This window comes from Gekko japonicus, unplaced genomic scaffold, assembly GCF_001447785.1.
Source record: "Gekko japonicus isolate JY-2015 unplaced genomic scaffold, Gekko_japonicus_V1.1 scaffold3736, whole genome shotgun sequence".
NCBI lineage: Eukaryota > Metazoa > Chordata > Lepidosauria > Squamata > Gekkonidae > Gekko > Gekko japonicus.
Genome location: NW_015176087.1, coordinates 14,190 through 24,125, shown reverse-complemented (window position 1 = coordinate 24,125; position 9,936 = coordinate 14,190). Strand labels below are relative to the sequence as shown.

The 9,936-nt window shown below is 45.3% G+C and overlaps 1 pseudogene; it reads left to right on the top strand.

Moving 5' to 3' along the window:
• The first annotated feature begins 2,911 nt into the window (after positions 1–2,911).
• Positions 2,912–3,877, top strand: LOC107123480 (annotated as a pseudogene).
• The last annotated feature ends 6,059 nt before the right edge of the window (positions 3,878–9,936 follow it).

Sequence of the window (9,936 nt, the reverse complement as noted above, 5' to 3'; positions counted from 1 at the left end):
ATATCATAAATAACTAAAAGCAGTAGAATAGAGAGCCCTGTATCCCTGGAATTTCATCAACGGTGCCAGTGCCAATCACTCCTACAATGTCTGAAGGAGATCTGAGAGCTGATCATCTGGAGAGAGAGTTGAGTATGGCTGCCATTGTTAAAGCAACAACAATAACAACAAAGGACAATAATACTAGCACTTTATGTCATCAATTGGTTGCAGTACTGTTTTAATGTGTTTTGATCATTTTATTGTAATTTATGCATTGTTTTATGTAAGCAGCCCTAAGCCGGCCTTGGCTAGGATGGCAGGGTAGGAATCTGACAAAATAAAATAAATAAACATGGAAAACTGCCTTGAGCTTCATTTGGAAGAAAGGTGGCTAATAAAAGATTTAAAATAAATAAATAAAAATAAATAAACGGGATTATTCAAAAGGAAACCAACCACGGTCAAAACAAGATTCAAATGCAATACCTAGCAGTGAAAAATATTCTGGCTCTTGCAGATGATCAAAACGTCAAACTCACAGTGAACACACATACATCAAAACTTATTTATTTATTTATTTTATTCAGTTATTTTTACCCCGCCCTACCCCGCAAGCGGGCTCAGGGCGGCTTACAAAGGCATAAGCCCATACATAAAATTCAATAAAATCCAGTAAAATAACAAAATCACAACCAATAACATACTATTATTAATAATAAAGTGCTTTAAATTCCAAGATGGTCAGCAGATAGCTCCTGCAAGGAATAACCCCTGCCGACATTAGTTATAATAGTATCATTCCGGTAGTAGTAGTCCGAGCTAATCGGCTGGTCTTGCTGCCACGTAATTCTCCTCTCTGCCGGGCTATCAAGGGCACTCCAACTTTGATGATATTCCCACCATTAGTGGGAAAATGTGTTGGACTTTTGTTACGATCAAATGTGTGCATGCACAGTCAGAATGCACGCACATTCACTGTAACATGTGATCAAGGATTTTATGTTCTATTAATAGTACTTTAATTTTATATATATTAGGTCTTTCCTTAATCATGGCTGCACTTCTGAGTATTTCAGGGTGATACAGAAGAAATTTTCTTTCTTCATGCCATTTTCCAATTGAAATGATTATTTTTGGTCCCAAGAGGAAAAATAGACAGGCAAAATATGGTTAATAACCATTGGTTATCTGTCTTCTTTTCCTGCTGGAGTTAAAAGCAGGGGTGGGGGTGGGGGAGAGACTTTCAAATTAACCAGTGCAAGAGGAGAAAGTTAAACTTCCCTTTTCCCGAGCACTTTGGCTCCCAGTCCTCTCAATCCCATGGCTTTTCCATAACTGTATATTACATATCATAGGATTCACCAAACCTCAGTTGCACACGTATTTTGGGCTTAATAGGAATCAGAATACCAAACCCTGCCGAAGACGAAGCTTTACATTGCTTCCTTATGAGATGATTCACATTCATCTTAATGCATTCATGGCAGCATCTGAATACATTACACTGAGGCTTCCGTCACATTATGAAAAGACAAGAGTCACAGGAAAAGAATAAGGCTAGGAGAAGGTGAAGGCAGCAGGAAAGAGGAAGACTCAGCATGAAATGGACTGAGTCAGTCAAGGAAGCCATGGCTCTCCGTTCATAAAAAACCAAGACAGGAAACTTACTTCTACCTAATTTTACACCTGTTAAAGCCAGGCACCCCAGATGACCACCTTTTGATCTTCTTTCTCTCATGACTTTGATCTCCTGTGCAATCAGACACAGACATGCTGTCTTAATTATCAAGTTATGTTTGTTACAAAAACAGAAGAAATAAATACAGCAAAGGAAAAAGGGTTTCAGCCTCAAATCACAATTAAGCGAGCCAGACTCTTGGGAGTAAGTTGCCAGGTATAGAATATAAATGGATCTCTTTCTCATTTACACAGCCTTTCCGATTTGGGTTAGACAGAAATTAGGAATGTATTTTGTAGCAAGTCCCACAACAAAATGTAAGGAATTACTTTGGTGAAAGGATATATGTATGGTAGCAGCTGGAGAAGAAATTGAACCTGACATTATCAAGGTTCTTATAAATTTTCTCATTGTATCTTGTGTTTACTATTGCTGGTGTCTTTTGCTCTTTATCACAGCCTCCAGAGCTTTCTTCTTTCCTGTGTTTTATGTTTCTAATTCATGCTATTCATCAGTCTGCCCATATGAGCATATGGAATGAAGACTGAATATTTGCAAACTCAGCTACAATCTCAACAGAAATTGACACAGGGGATCCCAAGATGCAAAGAAAAACTATTTGTAATACTGCCTCCTCCAGGGTATTCAATCATTTATAATATTGCACAATCAATTAATATATGTATTTGTGTGTATGGAATTACTGCAGAACAGTGATAAAGTTACTCCTTCCCATCATCTATATCCTTTTATTTTACTGTCTGAAAGTGTTGCATTGCACACAAATCCTGGTTAAAAATATAAGTTACACCTGAGCCTTTAAGTATAAAATAAGAGTATGGATTAGTGCTTGGAGAAGTATCCACTGCCTCAGTTTCTATGTATTGATCATTCTGTATGCACAACATCAGTGCATGCACAAGCTGCAGACACATAGATTTACTTTGTGAGCTTTGATATTGTTTCATATCAAGCGGCCAGAAACTATCAGCATGGAACTTGTACAAACTTAAACAAGTACAATTTAATATGAGAATATTGTGTCTGAGGCCAGAAAATGAGAGACCTTGTTCACTGTTTACCTTGCCCCTGATGAAAAATATTCCATTGTCTCCACATTTAATTCAATACAGGGCTATCCTGTCTTGTAGACTGAGATGGTGAAACAAGAAAGCCAGAATAATTGTTAACTGGCATTATTGGAATAAAATATATCCTACTGGTAGACTGCAGATGGATATTGAGGGCATAATGCCCAACCTTACCTCCACATCTGAATTTCTGCTCCTGGGATTTTCAGACATCCGAGAACTATAACTCCTGCATTTCTTTGTCTTCTTAGCAGTATATGTGACTGCAGTGACTGGTAATCTTCTCATCATCATAGCTGTAGCCCTTGATCATCACCTGCACACCCCCATGTACTTTTTTCTCATGAACCTGGCACTTCTGGATCTTGGCTTGATTTCCATCATGGTACCCAAAGCGATGGCCAATTCCCTCCTGAACACCAGGTCAATTTCTTATTCAGGATGCATGGCTGAAGTATTTTTCTCCTTCTTACTTGGAGGGTCAGATTTTGCCATCTTAACAATAATGGCACATGATCGGTATGTCGCTATCTGCCATCCATTGCAGTATGAGACAATTATGCACAGAGAAGCATGCATTCAGATGGCAGCCAGTGCATGGATTGCTGGTATACTCAATGGTATGTTACACAGTGGGGGAACTTTTGCCATCACCTTCTGCTCCAACAGGATCAATCAGTTCTTCTGTGAAGTTCCACAGATGCTAAAACTCTCGTGTTCTGACACGTATCTAGTTGAAGTGGGTATTATTGTGTTTGACTGTTTCCTTGTACTAGGATGTTTCATCTTCATCATTGTCTCCTACATGCAGATTTTTGCAGCTGTGCTCAGAATCCCTTCTGTTCATGGTCAGAAAAAGGCCCTCTCCACTTGCCTTCCCCACCTAACTGTTGTGTCTTTGCTTGTATGTACTGGCTTCTTTGTCTTCATGAGGCCTCCCAGTCACACTTCCTCTCACCAGAATGTCCTTTTTGCAATAATTTATGCTGTTCTCCCTCCCTTGCTCAATCCATTCATCTATAGCATGAGAAACAAAGAACTCAAGACTGCATTGTTGAAGCTCTTTGATTTGGGGCATTTTTCAAAAATAATTGCAAGTGAAGCTTTTCTTCAAAAGTGGAGTTGAATGATGTCGTGGAGAATTTTTTTAAATTTAGTTTTGGATATAGTATACTAGAAAGACTATGTTGACTTTTTTGAAGCCCTTCAGAAGGTGCTGACAGAGGGGAGAGCCACTTCGATGTTTTGATGGACCTTGGGCGAAGAGTGCTCAAGAGCCCTCCTCTCCTCCTATGTCCATCACCATGACCTCTGCCCCTCCAACATAACCCCCTACCTGCCCGTGCATCCTTTGCTTACCTGCTCCCGACCACTTCTACAGCCACCTCTATGGCCTTTCCTCAATGGCACTATGAGGTGTGTATGGCTGGGAGTGTCTCCATCTGCAAACTCTGTCCTGGGAATAGTGGGCAGCCCAGGCAGCTGAGAGCATCAAAGAACTTGCAAGCAAGCGGGCAAAGGAAGGGCACTCAGGCAAGTGGCAGTGGAAGTGTGTGGGAAGTATCCAGTGTCAGTGAGCCCTGCCAGAAGCCCAGGGCCCTGGCAAATGCCCCACCTCTGATGCCAACCCTGATAGAAGTAGAAGTTTTGGGTTTCCCCTTCTCCCCTGTGAGGGTGGAAAATGTTGGGGCTTTCATATAGAATGGGTAACTGCAGTGAGGAGGAGGAAGACTTCTGGAACACCCCTCCTACCTATGGTGCCATTTGGGTTTCTGCTTCTCTCAGATGGCTTTTTTGCCCTCACAAAAAGAAGTCAAACCTAAGAATTCCCTTTATGACACATATAGTTATCTTGCCCTTCTAGAACATTTTAAATGGTTATTTCATATTTCCTTTGGTTTGCTATTTTGCAATCTTTCAAAACAGCACAAAAGAGACAGGGCATGTATTCGGAAAAATCTCAAATCCACGTGGAATTTTTTAAAAATTAAAATAGAAAATGAAACTTAGTGTGTTCATCTGAACCTCTTGTATTCCATGGTGAACAAAACCTACTTTGTATTCAGGAAGGGATTTCAAGAAGATATGAATCTGTAATCTATGATCCATTTTCCATTGCAATGCAGTGGCAATGGTTTCAACCTTGGATCTGGAAGGCCTGGGTTCAAATCTCAACTTTTCCATAAAGCACACTGGATTAGGGTTGCCAGCCGCCAGGTCTGGGGTGTGGGGATTCCCATGCTTCTGGGAGCTTCAACCTGCCCCTTCCCAGTTATCTGTCAGGGGAAGCCCTGCCCCCCAGAGCAGTGAGGATTAACCCCTAAAAACACTGTGAGGCTGTAGTTGCTACCCCAGTTGTACTTGTTTTTCAGAATGTAAAGATAAGTGTCACTAGAACCTTTCCCTCTTTGGACATTGTCACATGTACAGTAGTAAATAATGTCCCTACAGTATAGCCACATCGCTCACAAATTACTGTCTAGTTAAACAACCAATCATCCAATCAACCAAAAACCCTGAGATAGAAGACAACCCAGGATGTGTATGTTAGCTTAGTTTTTGTACGCCATGAGTTTATTAAGGGGGCATGCCACCACTTGGAGATTCAGCTCCCTGTTCTCTCCCACAGCGATTTCTGAGCATCACTGTTAAAACTAGTGTTGAGTTCAAAGAGGTCATCCTTATGGTCCTATGCTAAAATTCATGAAAGTTTATATCAGATGTCTATTATCTCAGGTTGAAAAAACTTAGGGTGATTTCTCAAGCGCTGCTCTACGCTCACTCTTCTCTTTGCCCTGATGGTACGTGTCAATTTCACACAAGCTGCTGCACAGCCGCATTTTGCCTCGCGATTTCCCCCGTATCTACTCAATCCTATTTGGGCAAAATGTGGCCTCGCAGCAGCTTGTGTGAAATTGACATGTACCATTGGGCCAAAAGGGAGGAGTGATCGCGGAACAGTGCTTGTGGGAAATCACCCTTAATTTTTCTTGTTTCAAATTAACCAAAAATATATATCTTTGTAAAGTAATCATGGTGAATCTACACAAAAAACCAGTCTGCCTCATGCCAAAGTATATTTTCATGTTCTGGCTGTCTTAGTATTGTGAAACATGTTGACCTCTCACACAACAAGAAAACAAAAATGGAATAGTTGATATTTTTGCTTTGTTTTTAGTCTGCTTCTAGCCTGTTGTGAAGATCATTCCAGACTGCGAAATGTTTTATAATATCTATTGCAAGACTTTTTTTGTGCTGTTAGGTTGTTGTTTGGGAGCAGGATGCCGGGCTTTTAGTAATGTCTGTTAAATTTTATTTTTTAATGATTTCAACTCTTTTATTATATAAGCTGCTTCAAATTGGTCTCAATATGTGGTATCAATATATCCTGAATAAGTGAAAAATAAAGGATTGGATTGTGATGCTGATCAAGAAAATGGATACATTTATTACTATAAATTGCTATTTAATGACTATTTCCTGAGATCTGTGCAGGCAAATATTTAATTGATGTTTCTCTCAAATAATCTGCACACTTTCCTATGTGTCTGCACTCACAAATAAATGGTACTTCATCAGTAGAGGTGTTCCATACTAAGTGTGTGTCACATTTTAGCTTTGTAAATTAGTCCTACGGGACAGGCTAAATATAGATTTATACTGGTGCTTTTAGTCTGGGCCATGACTTTAATCAGGTCTGAAGTTTAAAGGATAATGTAGTAATTTTGCAAAAGCCAAAAGGGCCAGGAAAAAAACAAGAAAACAAAAATGATGGTACACTTTTTTACCACTAGATATAAAAGAATTCGGTTTGGAGTACAAATATACCCCATGCAATATGCAATATGGTTTTTTAAAGGTGGTGTGAGGGTAAAACCCTAAAAAAACACTGTGCGGTTGTAATTGCTACCCCAGTTGTACTTGTTTAGCATAATTGAAAGATAAGTGTCTCTAGAACCTTTCCCTCTTTGGACAGTGTAATCTGTACAGTAGTAAACTATGTCCCTACAGAATAGCCACATCACTCACAAATGCCCAGTTAAAAAAGCAACCAGCCATCCAATCAATCAAAAACACTGAGATAGAAAACAACCCAGGATGCATATGTTAGCGTAGTTTTTGTACTCCAGGAGTTTATTATCCAGGGAGCCATTTTTAAGTGCTTTAGCGAGATATAGCCAGGAGTTGTTTGGGGCCAGAGCACGCCGGAGCACTGCTCTGGCAGCTCACCCTGGCAGCCCCGCCCCACGCTCCTTTTTTCTAGAGTCACGCTGGGCCATAGAATATAATGGAAACACCACACCGCTGCTGTGGTGTGACACCAGTCTGCAGAGATGGTGGGGAGCCCCTCTAGGAGCCTTCCTCGGCTCACCCGCTTGGGCACGTGAGCCGAAGAAGGCACAGAGAGGCATTTAAAAGCCTCTGAGCTCTCTTCCCGGCCCTTCCTGGCTCGCCCGCCAGGCAGGCGAGGCAGGAGAGGGCAGGGGGGCCTCTAGGAGACTTCCTCAGCTTGTCTGCTTGGGCAGGTGAGCCGAGGAAGGCACAGAGAGGCATTTAAATGCCTCCTCACTCTCTCTTTGGCCCTTCCTGGCTCACTCACCAGGCAGGTGAGCCAGGAGAGGGCGGGGGGCCTCTTTGAGCCTTCCTCGGCTCGTCCACTTGGGCAGGCGAGCTGAGGAAGGCATGGGCAGGCATGTAAATGCCACGCCAAGTCCCCACTAGGCAACTTCGCCATGTGGAGGAGAGTCTGGACTCATCGCTGTGTCTCAGCTCAGCATGTCAAGGTTGAAGTGGGCAGTGGCTCATTGCCTAGTAGGGACTTGGTGTGGCAATTTTTTCCCAAGTTTTTGGGCAGGGCTGCCCAGATCACCAGGGGCTTGATGGGGGGGGAGCCACAGGCAGTTGCACCCGACTCCCGGGCAGAGGCAGGGCGTGGGTCGGCTCCCTTGCAGAGGGCACTCTCTGGCCCCGGTTCTGACTTGTGCATTGGTTTTGCCAGTGGGGAGGAGAGGAAAGCAAGGGACAGGGAGGAGAGGAGAGCAAGAGAGGTGGAGGGCCTGGTCACGTGGCCGTCCTCGGCTAGGCCTTTCCCCCTCAGTAGAAGCTTCCATGCCACAGGCCCTGGTGCATGATGAGCTCGCCATGGCCGTGGGTGCCCCGGACCCACCGCTGCTGCCCTCCTGCTGCTGGCCTTGCTCCTTGCCTCAGCCTGGCACCACAGTGCCATGCTCCACACCAAAAAGGAGCATAGAAATCTTGTAACTAAATGAACTAGTTAAAACACTGACTGGTCAGTGGGTTTCTAGTACTGAGAATACATATAGAGCACTTGGTATTATTTGAACTGCTTAAGAATTGCTAATTCCCCAGTCCAGGTAGGTGCATTATTCCTGTTAATAAATATTATTTTTCTAAGTAGTTCTCAGTGTTACTTCCAGATAGCTGTGTTTTGTCCCTCAGTCACAGATCCCTTGTTATGGATATGTGCTCAGATATATCTGACCCAAATATAGATCTAAACCTGTCCCGCTCTGGGGGTCACGGGACAGGAAGACCACCCCCCAGGGGCCCCCACAGAACCAGCGACGTCCCCACAACTCACCTCACTGCGGAGAAGGGGGAGGCGAATCCCCATCGATGTTCCAGGCCAGACGGGCACGTAAGCGAGCGCGGGGACTCTGGAGCAGCCGGCAAGAAGAGGAGCGGAGTAGCAGCAGGGAACTGAATGAGCCAGGAACGGGCACCCGAACCAAGATGAGGCTGCCGGCGACAGCACAGCTTCCCTGGAAACGCCCAACCGGCGTCTCTGGTTATGAAGTGGGGCGTGGTCTGGGCCGGGGAGCAGAGGGGCGGTCCCAGGAGTGGGGTGGAAGGATAAAAGGGAGGGGAACAAGAGGGGCGGGGGAGGAAATGTATGGAGGAGAACCGAAGGAGCAGAGAGAGAGCGAAGACTGATAGAGAGAGAGGGAAGCCCAGCAGACATTCTCCCCGTATGGACAGAGGGACACTCGGGGTGAAGCTTAACCCTGTCCCCTGTCAATCTGAGGCCTCTCCACTCCCTCCCCTTTTGATTCTGCCAACACCTGGTACGACCGCCTTGCCTGGAGCCCGGCCAAGTCCCCCGACGCCACGGCCACTGGGGGCTCTTCACCGGAGGTCCAGGAGTGGCATGACAGAACCATACCTTATTGATATCTTTTTTATATATTTGGGAGCTGGATTGGCAATACCAGTATCCTGATCCTGAATATTTCCTGGGCAACAGAAGGGAGGGGGGAAGGAAGGGGGATGGAGGCAGCTCTCACAGGAACTTGTGATCACATATTAGGGTGAGCTTGCCAGGCTGATTTTGCTGGGATTATCTGGTTTGGGATTGGTTGTTTTGGGCTTGTGCTCTGAAAAGTATGCAGACGGAGAGTGATTTCAGCTAAGCATACCTTTATTAGGTTCAGGACAAAGACAACTGACCAGCTCGCAGGCCGGTTTATATGCGTTCAGAAAACCCGCCACCAAGTACCCATAACCACACCCCCTACTCCTAATAGGCTATTTACAGTAACGGGGTGACCATTGGTCTCCCGGCTGGAAAACTAGCCCTTTGATTGGGCCAGCTAGGATCCTTCAGATCCTTTGTCTTTCGACTCAAGCTACAGATGGTTTGTGCCTGGCCAGCCTGGGCAAGTCCGGGCATGTCAGGCTGAATACATTACACCTCTCCCCCCTTGGTTCGCAATATACCCACAGATGAAGTCCTTCAGGTACGCAGGTGGATTCCTGGGGCGCGTCGAGCGGCGAGGTTCCGGGGTGGCGATCGGTTCAGTCTCGGGGCCCATTGGAGCCGGTTGGACCGGACCCGGCGAAGGGTCGGCTGTGGAGGGAAAGGCTGGTTCCTCGTGGCGAGGGGCCTCGGTTTCCTGCCGGAATGGTGGCTGTGGGTCTGGTTCCGGAAGCGAGGCCGGTGGCGCCGGCTCCGGGCCCTCGTCCGGATCCTCGGGGTCCAGTTGTAGCGTGCGGCGGCGCAGCTGATCAATGTGCCGGTGGAGGATTTGGCCGTCCTCGCTGGAGACCTCGTACGAACGAGGGCCTTTTACCCGAATGACTCGGGCTGGGATCCATTTGGGGCCCCGGCCATAGTTCCGGGCGTACACCGGGTCCTCGGGAAAGAACCCCCTGGCCGCCTCGTAC